Raw genomic sequence first — 12,129 nt, 5'->3', positions numbered from 1 at the left:
TGTCTGCTCTACCATCTTCCGCAATCAATTCCCCCTGATCATGGGCGGCCCACTACCAGGCGGTTACAAACGTCGCCATCAATCCGTTGCCTCCTCCGCCTATAAAAGGGAGACCCAGATACGTTATTCTTTAAGCTCATTCTTCTTTATCTCAAAACTCTGCTAAATTCTCCGTTCGAGCACTCCATTCTTGTTGAGGCAGAGAACTGACTTGAGCGTCGGAGGGTCTTACCGGAGCAACCCCACCTCCGGTTTAGACTTCCCTTGCAGGTCCCGGCGGCGACCGCGGCTTCCCCGACTCCAGCTTCTCCGGCGCAAGCGGATTTTTGCACCAACAGAATTGGCGCTAGAAGAAGGGGTTTGTGTCTTCGCAGCACCCTTGTTCTTGAAGGAGCGCTCAACGGACCCGCTTCCGACCATCTTTTCTGGCATCCAATCCTCTTTTCCCCATTCGATGCCCTCTCGCAAAGTTTCTGCACGGCTACCCCTGGCTATGGTCACCGATAAGGGGTGGTCGGGTGACCAGTCTTCGCCGGATTCCGTCAACGTCATCTCGGGGGAATCCCGGCAGGGGGCAATCAACACGTCAGCTGCACCCCTCAAGCGGCAAAAAGTTGAAGAGCCCATAGCTTTCACTGAAGAAGATGCCCAGGGTATCCAATTCCCTTATAACGACGCGGTCGTAGTTTCCTTGAACATAGCAAATTATGACGTCTGTCGCATTCTCGTCGACAACGGAAGTTCGGCCGACATCTTATTCTACAGTGCCTTTTCGAGAATGGCCACTCTTGGCGGTCATCTAAGGCCGATTTGCTCCCCCTTGATAGGGTTTACTAGTGATGCCATTCCGACGGAAGGAATGATAGCTCTAACTATGACCGCGGGTCAACATCCAAAGCAGTCCAGAGCCCTGGTGAATTTCCTGGTGGTAAAGGCGCCATCTGCCTACAATGCAATTCTTGGCCGACCCGGCCTCAACACCCTCAGAGCCGTTGTTTCAACCTACCATTTGAAATTGAAGTTCCCCACCGACAAGGGGATCGAAGAAGTCCGGGGAGACCAAGCGCTGGCCAGGCACTGCTACAATATAGCCCTGCAAAGAAGCGATCAAGCGGACCTCTGTCCAGTCGATGGGTTGGATGCGCGCGATGACCTCACTGAAGAGAGGGGCGGTCCGATCGAGGACATAATACCAATTCCTTTGAATGATGGGAATGCGGAGCATGTGGTGTTAATTGGCTCCAACCTGGAGGAGGAGGTGCGGACGCATCTCGTGGATTTCCTCCGGAGGAATGCGGACGTTTTCGCATGGGTCCCGACGGATATGCCGGGAATTGACACAGAAGTCATGGAACATCATCTGGCGGTCGACCCTAAACATCGGCCAACAAAAGAAAAAATCTGGAGTCATGCCCCGTAGAGGCAGAAGGCGATAGCCGAGGAAGTGGATAAACTTCTCAAGGTCGGATTCATCAAGGAGGTCAATTATCCTGAGTGGATCTCCAATGTTGTCTTGGTCAAGAAAGCAAACGGCAAGTGGAGGATGTGTATCGACTTCAAAAAGCTGAATAAGGCTTGCCCAAAGGACAGTTACCCCCTTCCCAGGATCGACCAACTGGTGGACGCTACCTCGGGCCATGAGCTTCTTACTTTTATGGACGCATTCTCCGGCTATAACCAGATTAGAATGGCATCGGAAGATGAAGAAAAGACTGCTTTTATCACTAATCGCGGCCTTTACTGCTACAGGGTTATGCCGTTCGGCCTCAAGAACGCGGGCGCAACCTATCAACGACTGGTGAACAAAATCTTCAAGGAGCAGATCGGCCAAAATATGGAAGTTTATGTGGACGATATGCTCATGAAAAGCAGGTCTTCCGAAAATCATGTCGCCGACCTCGAGGAAACCTTTGGCACTCTTCGAAAGTATAGAATGAAGCTGAACCCAACCAAATGCGCCTTTGGGGTAACCTCAGGAAAGTTCCTGGGCTTCATGGTATCAGGGCGCGGGATCGAGGCCAATCTGAAGAAAATTCGCGCCATCCAAAATATGACTGCCCCAAGATCGATCAAGGAGGTTCAGTGCCTCACAGGAAGAGTTGCGGCTCTTAATCGCTTTGTCGCAAGGTCGGCCGAACGATGTCTGCCCTTCTTTCAAACCCTCAAGCAGCTGAAGAACTTCTGTTGGACCCCTGAATGCCAACAGACATTCGAAGAATTGAAAAGCTACCTTAGCTCGCCCCCACTGCTGGCGAAGCCCGAGCCTAAGGAGGAATTATTTTTGTACCTGGCGATCTCTCCCATAGCCCTTGCAGCTGTCCTTGTTAAAGAGGAGATGAAAGTCCAGCGACCGGTCTACTACATCAGTCGCGTGTTGAGGGACGCCGAGACCAGGTATACTAAATTAGAAAAACTGACCTACGCCTTGTTGATTGCAGCTCGGAGACTTCGGCCTTACTTTCAAGGGCACACGGTGACGTTACTCACCGACCAACCGATCAAGGCGGTTTTACACCGAGCTGATATCTCCGGGAGAATGGCGAAATGGGCAATCGAGCTCACAGAATTCGACATCAACTACAAACCTAGACCGGCCATAAAAGCCCAGATATTGGCAGAATTCATAGTAGAATGCACCATCCCCGAGGAGGCCGAACCTGAGCAAAGCAAAATTGATGACCTGAAGACTCAACCGAACTCCCCCGACGAAGAAGCCAGTTCCTCCGATAGCTTTTGGACCCTCCATGTGGACGGATCTTCCAACATGGCAGGCGCGGGTGCAGGCCTAATCTTGACCAGCCCGGAGGGAGTCGTTGTGGAGTACGCTCTGTGTTTCGAATTTCCCGCAATAAACAATGGAGCGGAGTATGAAGCTCTGATCACAGGATTGAGGATCACTAAGGAGCTTGGAATAGGTCAACTCTGGGTGCACAGCGATTCCCAACTTGTGGTGGGGCAAGTCAGTGAGAGTTTTGAAGCGCGGGAGGACAGTATGGCCAAATATCTTGAGAAGGTGAAGGAGTTCACCCCTGCCTTTGGCAATTTCGACATCAGGCAAATTCCAAGGTCGGAGAACACCAGAGCCGATCTTCTCTCCAAACTGGCGACATCGGCTCCGGCCGAATTGCCAAAAGGCGTCCTCTTTGAAGTTCTAAAGCATCCGAGTACGGAGGAACCGCGACTCATAATGGAGATCGACCACGAGCCCAGCTGGGTCGACCCGCTGATAACCTATCTTAGAGATGGGATTCTCCCCCAGGACATGAAAGAGGCCCGGAAACTCCGAAATCAAGCCTCCCGGTACATCCTTTATGAGGGCAAATTGTACAAAAGATCGTACTCCTTGCCTCTCTTGAGATGCCTTCGACCCTCAGAAGCTGACTACGCTTTATGGGAAGTACACGAGGGAGCCTGCGGAAGCCATTTGGGTGCCAGGTCTCTATCCCACAAGCTACTCAGCCAAGGGTATTACTGGCCAACAATGCATCGTGATTCAATCGAATATGTCAAAAAGTGTGATCGATGTCAGAGATACGCCAACGTCCAGAGACAACCTGCTACCGAGCTTACACCCTTGAGTGCCCCATGGCCTTTTGCGCAATGGGGGATGGATATTCTTGGCCCCTTTCCCATGGCGTCTGGTCAAAGGAAATTCCTCCTTGTAGCAATCGACTACTTCACCAAATGGGTCGAGGCCGAGCCACTAGCCAAAATCACAGAAGCAAAAGTGCAGGATTTTGTCTGGAAATCAATCGTGTGTAGGTTCGGTTTGCCTAGAACCCTCATCACTGATAATGGACGGCAATTCGCGGGAGCCAGATTTGCTGAATTCTGTGAAGATCTAAACATCTCCCACAACTTCACATCAGTGGCCCATCCTCAGGCGAACGGCGAAGCCGAGGTAACAAACAGAACCCTTTTGCAGGGGATTAAGACCAGGCTCGAAAAAGCAAAAGGAACTTGGGCGGACGAACTTTATCATGTGCTATGGGCTTATCGGACCACCCAGAGGTTGCCTACAGGAGAGACTCCCTTTGCTTTAGCCTTTGGTACGGAAGCCGTCATCCCGATTGAGCTTAAACTCTCGTCGGCACGAGTCGTGGCATTCGACGAACCCCAAAACGCGCAAAGCCTCAGAGCCAACCTCGACCTACTGGAAGAAAGGCGGGAGATTGCTCAGGTTCGGATGGCAGCCTACAGACAGAAAGTTGCCCGATATTACAACGCCCGAGTCAAGAACAAGGCATTCAAAGCAGGGGATCTAGTGCTCCGACGAGCTGCTGTCTCACAACCACAGGGCCAGGGGAAGCTTGCCCCAAACTGGGAGGGACCCTATGAGGTCAAAGAAGTAGTCCGACCTGGAACTTATTATCTTAAGGAGCTCGGAGGAGCCGACCTCCCACGACCTTGGAGCTCAGAAAACTTACGGATGTACTACCAGTAATCTCATCCTAATCAAAAAATGCGTGCCCATTTGTCTTGGGACAATTCAAGCAGACGGTATCAAAAATGAGAGGGCAACCTTACAAAAGTCGAAGGCCCGATTCTTTTAGACCGGATGGGGGGAGAGGCCTCGCAACGCCCTAATGTGCCCCCACAGCCCTGTTAGGGACAGGAGGAGAACCTCGCCCTAACTTGAGCAAAGTCGAAGGCCCGGTTCTTTTAGACCGGATGGGGGGAGAGGCCTCGCAACGTCCTAATGTGCCCCCACAGCCCTGTTAGGGACAGGAGGAGAACCTCGCCCTAACTTGAGCAAAGTCGAAGGCCCGATTCTTTTAGACCGGATGGGGGGAGAGGCCTTACAATGCCCTAATGTGCCCCCACAGCCCTGTTAGGGACAGGAGGAGAATCTCGCCCTAACTTGAGCAAAGTCGAAGGCCCGGTTCTTTTAGACCGGATGGGGGGAGAGGCCTTACAACGCCCTAATGTGCCCCCACAGCCCTGTTAGGGACAGGAGGAGAACCTCGCCCTAACTTGAGCAAAGTCGAAGGCCCGGTTCTTTTAGATCGGATGGGGGGAGAGGCCTTGCAACACCCTGATGTGCCCCCACAGCCCTGTCAGGAACAAGAGGAGAACCTCGTCCTGACATGAGCAAAGTGGAAGGTCCGGACTCCTACGGGAGCCGGGTTCCTACGACAAGGAAGACTTCACCCGGACTCCTACGGGAGCCGGGTTCCACCGCCAAGAAGACTTCGCCCGGACTCCTACGGGAGCCGGGTTCCTACGACAAGGAAGACTTCACCCGGACTCCTACGGGAGCCGGGTTCCACCGCCAAGAAGACTTCGCCCGGACTCCTACAGGAGCCGGGTTCCACCGCCAAGAAGACTTCGCTCGGACTCCTACGGGAGCCGGGTTCCACCACCGAGAAGACTTCGCCCGGACTCCTACGGGAGTCGGGTTCCACCGCCAAGAAGACTTCGCCCGGACTCCTACGGGAGCCGGGTTCCACCGCCAAGAAGACTTCGCCCGGACTCTTACGGGAGCCGGGTTTCGCCGCAAAAAAGACTTCACCCGGACTCCCACGGGAGCCGGGCTCTACCGTCAACATCAGCTACAGGACAACTCCACCCGGACTTCTACGGAAGCCAGACTTTATTTATGACTTTGATTGCAGAAAAACTTTTCCCCGACTCTTACGAGAACCGAGCTACTCCAACTTCCGGAGGGCTTCTCCGTTCGGACTATCAAGGGTGCCGAACTTAGCCCCGACTTCAGCAGAAAAAAAAAAAAAATCCAAGCAAACCTGACAAGTGGGTATCTCCGAACGGCATAAAAGCCGAAAAGGAGCTCGACGAATGACGACCCCACATGAGCTGAAAAGGTCGCCGACGACCTTGGAACGACGTAACACAGACAAAGAGAAGGAAGGGAAAATGAAGAAGTTTGGCAGACAACTATTTAACACAAGATGCAAACAAGGTACTGAAATCACTTTTTCATTTAACAGAAGTACACGTTACAGGACCCGGTGGGTCAGAAAAAAAAAAAAAAAAAGAAGATACACGTCATCGCAAGTCTCGCGAGCACGGTTCGGGCAGGACGAACCAGAGACCGCTCCGAGCTACGAACTCCATCTCTATCCTTCTCAGTCGCATTCTCCAGTGCGTGTAACAGCTCTCGCCCATCTCGCCTCATTCTGTTCCCGAAGTCCCAACCTTAGCGGGAAAGGGGTGGGGTAGATCCCCGGAGGCGGAGGGGGCAACGACGGCCGCCACCCGAGATGCTCCGGCAAGGTCGGCATGCGTTACTTCCACCGTCCCCGCAACAAGTTCTACTGCCCCACCGTCGACGCCGACCGCCTCTGGTCTCTCAGCCCCGACAGCGTCAAGGATCCCATCATGGCTTATGACGGCTATTCTGCCCTCTTGACCGGTATCACCCCGCCTTGCTACTTCGAGATTCGCGGGCAGAATAACTTCACCGACCGCCCCCGTTATTAAACCCCTGTTGTTGAAGGAATTCTTCCTTGAGCTCCCTTTAGAATGACAGAAATTCTCAATGGCCGCCATTCTCCTCCTCATCTTCCTCCAAACCCTAAAAATTCCCTCAAGAACAGCCCCCCGAGTAGAGAACATGGTGTGAGGGAAGGAGACAGGGACTGGGGCGAGAGAGGCAGGACTCTCAGATGAAAGGGCAGCGCCAGGATGAAACCACGAAGGGACTGAGGGTTTAAATAGCCGATGGATCCTGGCGCAGTTATGGCGGCAGGTATTCCAGGGCCAACTGGTGTGGGCCACGTGGCGCGCTTATCCCCTCCACCGCCACCGAGGGTTGACCGCTCACGAATTCCCGTAGGGCGACGCATGGGATCGCGTTTCAACGGGGGTTTCGAAAAAACATTTCAAGTCACCTTCACCGAAAAATGGACTCTGACGTACGCGCATTAAATGGGGGCGGCAGTGCGCAAGGTCCGAAGGGATGGTTCCGGCTGTACCTCTGTGTACTTCCTTCATTTGAAATTCAAACTCGGATGTAGGGGGACTGGTGTTGGGTATAAAATACCCACAGCCGAAACCCTCAACGGAATCGACATAAGTGCAGCTCTGCCCGAACTCCTACGGGAGCCGGGCTCCACCACCGACAGCAGTTGCAGCTCCGCCCGAACTCCTACGGGAGCCGGGCTCCACCTTCGACAGCAGCGCAGCTCCGCCCGACTCCTACGGGAGCCGGGCTCCACCGTCAACATCAGCGCAGCTCCGCCCGGACTCCCTACGCGGCAGCTCGCCGGACTCCTACGGGAGCCGGGCTCCACCCGACAGCAGGCAGCTCGCCCGGACTCTACGGGAGCCGGGCTCCACCAACAGCAGCGCAGCCTGCCCGGACTCCTACGGGAGCGGGCTCCACCGATCGAACAGGCAGCGCAGGCTCCGCCTCGGTACTCCTACGGGAGCCGGGCTCCTCCGACACATCAGCAGGCAGCTCCGCCCGGACTCCTACGGGAGCCGGGCTCCGCCTCCACATCAAACGAAGCTCCGCCCGGACTCCTACGGGAGCCGGGCTCCCTCCTCAACAGCGTAGCTCCGCCCGACTCCTACGGGAGCGGGCTCCACCCATACATCAGGCAGCTCCGCCCGGACTCCTACGGGAGCCGGGCTCCCCCTCGACATCAGCGAGCCTCCGCCCGAACTCCTACGGGAGCCGGGCTCCCCGTACAGCGCGGCTCCGCCCGGACCTCCTACGAGTCGGGGCTCCCCGATCACAGCGCAGCTCCGCCCGGACTCTTGGAGCCGGCTCCCCCAACATCAGAACAGCCCCGCCCGGACTCCTACGGGAGCCGGCTCCGCTCTCCGTACCGGCTCCGCTCTCGGTACCACTGCTGGAGGAGCCGAGCCTTAAGGGAGCCGAGCCTCATCTCTGGCCAGCGACTCAGCCGCAAGTAGACTCCGCCCGGCCCTACGAGAGCGGCTCCACCCACCACTTCAGCTCCGAAGGTCCGCCGGACTCCCGGAGTCAGGCTCCGCTCATGACCCCTACCGCCAGGAGGACCTCACCCGGACCTCAACAGAAACCAGGCTCCGACCGCTGCAAGCTTTAATCGACAGATCCACGCCCCCTGACAGGTCACCAAAACGACCACGACCCTGCTCCACTTCCTGTGGCGGGACTCCGTGCAGTTCCATCATTCCTGACAGGCCACAATAATGGCCACGAACCTGCTCCACCTTCTGCGACGGATACCATGCGATTCTCCTATCCGCTGGCAAGTCATGACAACGGACGCTGCTCCACCCCTCATAACAGATTCCACGTGGCGGGCCACGGTGATGGCCACATGTCTGCTCCACCATCTTCCGCAATCAATTCCCCCTGACCATGGGCGGCCCACTACCAGGCGGTTACAAACATCGCCATCAATCCGTTGCCTCCTCCGCCTATAAAAGGGAGACCCAGATACGTTATTCTTCAAGCTCATTCTTCTTTATCTCAAAACTCTGCTAAATTCTCCGTTCGAGCACTCCATTCTTGTTGAGGCAGAGAACTGACTTGAGCGTCGGAGGGTCTTGCCGGAGCAACCCCACCTCCGGTTTAGACTTCCCTTGCAGGTCCCGGCGGCGACCGCGGCTTCCTCAACTCCAGCTTCTCCGGCGCAGGCGGATTTTTGCATCAACAGAAACTATACACCTTAGACATACAGACAAATCTACAACACACAAATATGATTTTCTACATAAATATTAATATTCAAGAAAACAAACAGGATGCAATCAAACATAAGAAATAAAAATATCAAAATATCTAGACATCAAGGAAAAAAAAATCAATGTCGCAAGATCAAGGAATCCCTGCAACCCAAAAAAAAGGAAGGGAAACAAGATGGGCATACGAAAACTCACACAGGCAGCACTTCCTAACAATTGCTCTTTTCTGAAATGGCTTTTTGCTGCACGACACTTTGTTGAAGTCTCTTATATGAAGCACATGAAGATTTGTCCAATACTCAATCACTAGATGGAGACAAAATTGTTCTAAAATTTTATCCCCAAAACACTATATTAAGTGATCTTGGAAATCTATCCTCAAAGATAGGTTTGCCATCATTGAATCTGGTGGTGATTTAAAATATAGGAACATTCTAAAATAACTGCTACATAAATCATTAGAGTACTACTAAATATGGGATCACCCCATATCAAACACCCCTAACAGTAAAATTAAGTCTACAAGGATCTCGCTATCACATAGCAGCTAAAACATGTGAATTCACAATTATTAGCAAGAATCCGTTTGGAAGTAATATGAGAAAATTGGACTCTAAAGCAAATACCTCACCGAATATCACATGCCCACAGGATGCTCAAACAATAGAGCACCACCAAAGCAGCAGCTGGGATAAGCATGCCCAAACATATCTTTATTGAAAAATAATAAACGAAAAGGCAGCAGAAACTAACAAAATGCCAAATCTGCAGTAGGTAAACGCGTGAACTAAAAGTAAATAAATCAAACAGGAAACTTCCTCACATCAACCTTCATCACAATATGGTTTCATCAATAACATATAACACGAAAACATTTAGTACAAGCATGGTGGATATAAATCTCGCACAGGTTTATTTATACGAACTTCAAACGAACTGCCGCATCACATCTAAAACTTCTGAACCTGAGTTGTACAAAGGACGCCTAACTTACAAAGTCCAGGCTTGGGGTGGTGCTACCCGTCACCTCCTTGTTTCACTCAAGGTCTTTCCCTCAAAAAATTCACCAAGCATTCGCTCAAGATCTTCTGGAGTGTATCTGATGTACTTCTGTGGATTCTTGCCATTCTCAACCAGTGGCCTGAAGGTAAAATCATTTGCTTAGACCAGCCCCAGCGAAAAGAACTGGATGATAGAATGTTCCAGGAATATAAACAGAACAAAACCAAGTACTCTATATCTACGAGGCATGTAAAATCTTATTTCTGCTAACAGAAATAAGATTCTTATCGAATCTTACAACAACCATATCCAAATTTACAGATTGCAATCTAACCACCCATCTTATTGTTCTAATACACAATTTTTACCTTTCTGGTTTATTATTCTCACAATTAAAATGATAGAAGAAAAGAACACATCTAGATTCTACCATATTTTCTGTACATTATAAATTTGAGACGTGTCATATATAAATTTAATTCTTCTACTATATCTTTAGCTAAAAAGAAGAGTAATATGACTAGAGAATGTGCGATGGACTTGGCTGCCTTCAGTGCTAGAACCACGTTCTTCCTAGTATGTTGCCAATATGATCTTGAATATCAAGCAGGGGTAATCTGAAGGATGGTCTTTAGACCAGTGGTGGGGATGGGGGGGGTTTTTGGAGAGGCTGGCATAAAAGTAACTATTGATAGAAAGATTCTCACTAAATCATACAATGACGATATCCAAATTTTTATACAGCTATCTACGTACACACTTCGGTGCGTTTTGATAGTCATTAAAAAAATATTTTTTTCTTTTTGATTTTTAAAAAGTAAAAATCAAAAAGCAATGTTCGGTAACACCATGAAAAGTAAAAAGCAAAAATCAAAAAAATCAAAATAATTGCTTTATATACAAAGCAAAAAAAAATTTGTTTTTCAAAACTTCTCTATTTTTTTTGCTTCCACATATCTAAAACGCCAAAAAAATGTAAAGAGCCCAAATCCTTCTCCCTCGTCGAGCTCTTCACCTGCCGTCCCCAAACATTGCTTTTTGCTTTATAGCAACGTAGTTACCAAAACATACTTTTTACTTTTTTTGCTTTTACTCAATAGTAAAAGTCAAAAAATAAAAAAGTATTTTTTTAAAAAACAAAAATCAAAAAGTGTAACCAAACGCACCCTTCATTGTTCTAAATACAAATGTGACCTTTCTGGTTTATTCTCAAAATAAAATGACAGAGGAGAAAAGAACACATACAAAGACTACTACATGGTAAATTAGGTATCTGAGACATGTTGTATAAAATCTAATTCTTCTAGTCATATCTTTAGCTTATAGGAGTAAGATGACTAGAGAATGTGAAGATGGACTTACCTCAGTGCTAAAACAAAGTTCTTGCTAGCATCTTGCCTTGCGATCTTGAATATCCATACAAAAAAGCTGCTCTAAATGTTTCCAAACCATAACCAAGCAATACATATTTGCTACATATTTGGATGACACTGGCAAGATTGAACGAATGGAGAAACTGTGATAGGCTTGGAAATGAGATTAATAACCACTGGGATTGGAGAGGGATTGCTTGTTTTTCTCTGTATCTGAATCCCTTAACTAAAAAAAAAGAAAATATTGATTCATAATGCAAATGAAACTTGTTTTGTGTTGTGAAACAAATCTAAGGAGGGGTAATCTGAAGGATGGTCTTAGACCAAGGGTGGAGCTAGGATTTTACACTGGTTGGGTGGGGGTGGGGGTGGGGGTGGTGTGGGGAGGCTGGCATAAAAGTAAGAAATCTGCTAATAGAAAGTAAGATTCACTGAATCATACAATGACCATATCCTACTTTTATCGATAGCTATCCAAGTACACACTTCATTGTTCCAAATACACAAATTTGATCCTTCTGGTTTATTCTCAAAATAAAAATGACAGAGGAGAAAAGAACAAATACAAAGGCTAACTACATTTTCACAGTAAATTAGGAATCTGAAACACATTGTATAGAAATCTAATTCTTCTAGTCATATCTTTAGCTAATAAAAGGAGTAAGATAACAGGAGAATGTGAGATAGACTTACTTACCTTCAGTGATAAAACCAGTTCTTCCTAGTACTTGCATTAATACGATCTTGAATATTCATGCTAACAAGCTGCTTGGAATGTTTCCATAACCATAACCAAGCAATTGCACTTGCTACATATTATAGATGACACTGGCAAGATTCAAAGGATGGAGAAATGGTGATAGATTTGTAAATGATATTAATAACCATTGGGATTGGAGAGGGATTGCTTTTTTTTTCTTGGTATCTGAATCCCTTCATTAAAAAGAAGAAATATTGATTCATAATGCAAATCAAGCTTGTTTGCGTTGTACGACAAATCTGAGCAGGGATAATCTGAAAGATAGTCTTTAGACCAGAGGTGGAGCTAGGATTTTACACTCCGTGGTTGGGGGGGGAGTGGGGGGTGGGGTGGGGACGCTGGCATAAAAGTAAG

This window comes from Elaeis guineensis, chromosome 6 (assembly GCF_000442705.2).
Source record: "Elaeis guineensis isolate ETL-2024a chromosome 6, EG11, whole genome shotgun sequence".
Lineage (NCBI taxonomy): Eukaryota > Viridiplantae > Streptophyta > Magnoliopsida > Arecales > Arecaceae > Elaeis > Elaeis guineensis.
Note: the sequence above shows the minus strand (reverse complement) of the source record.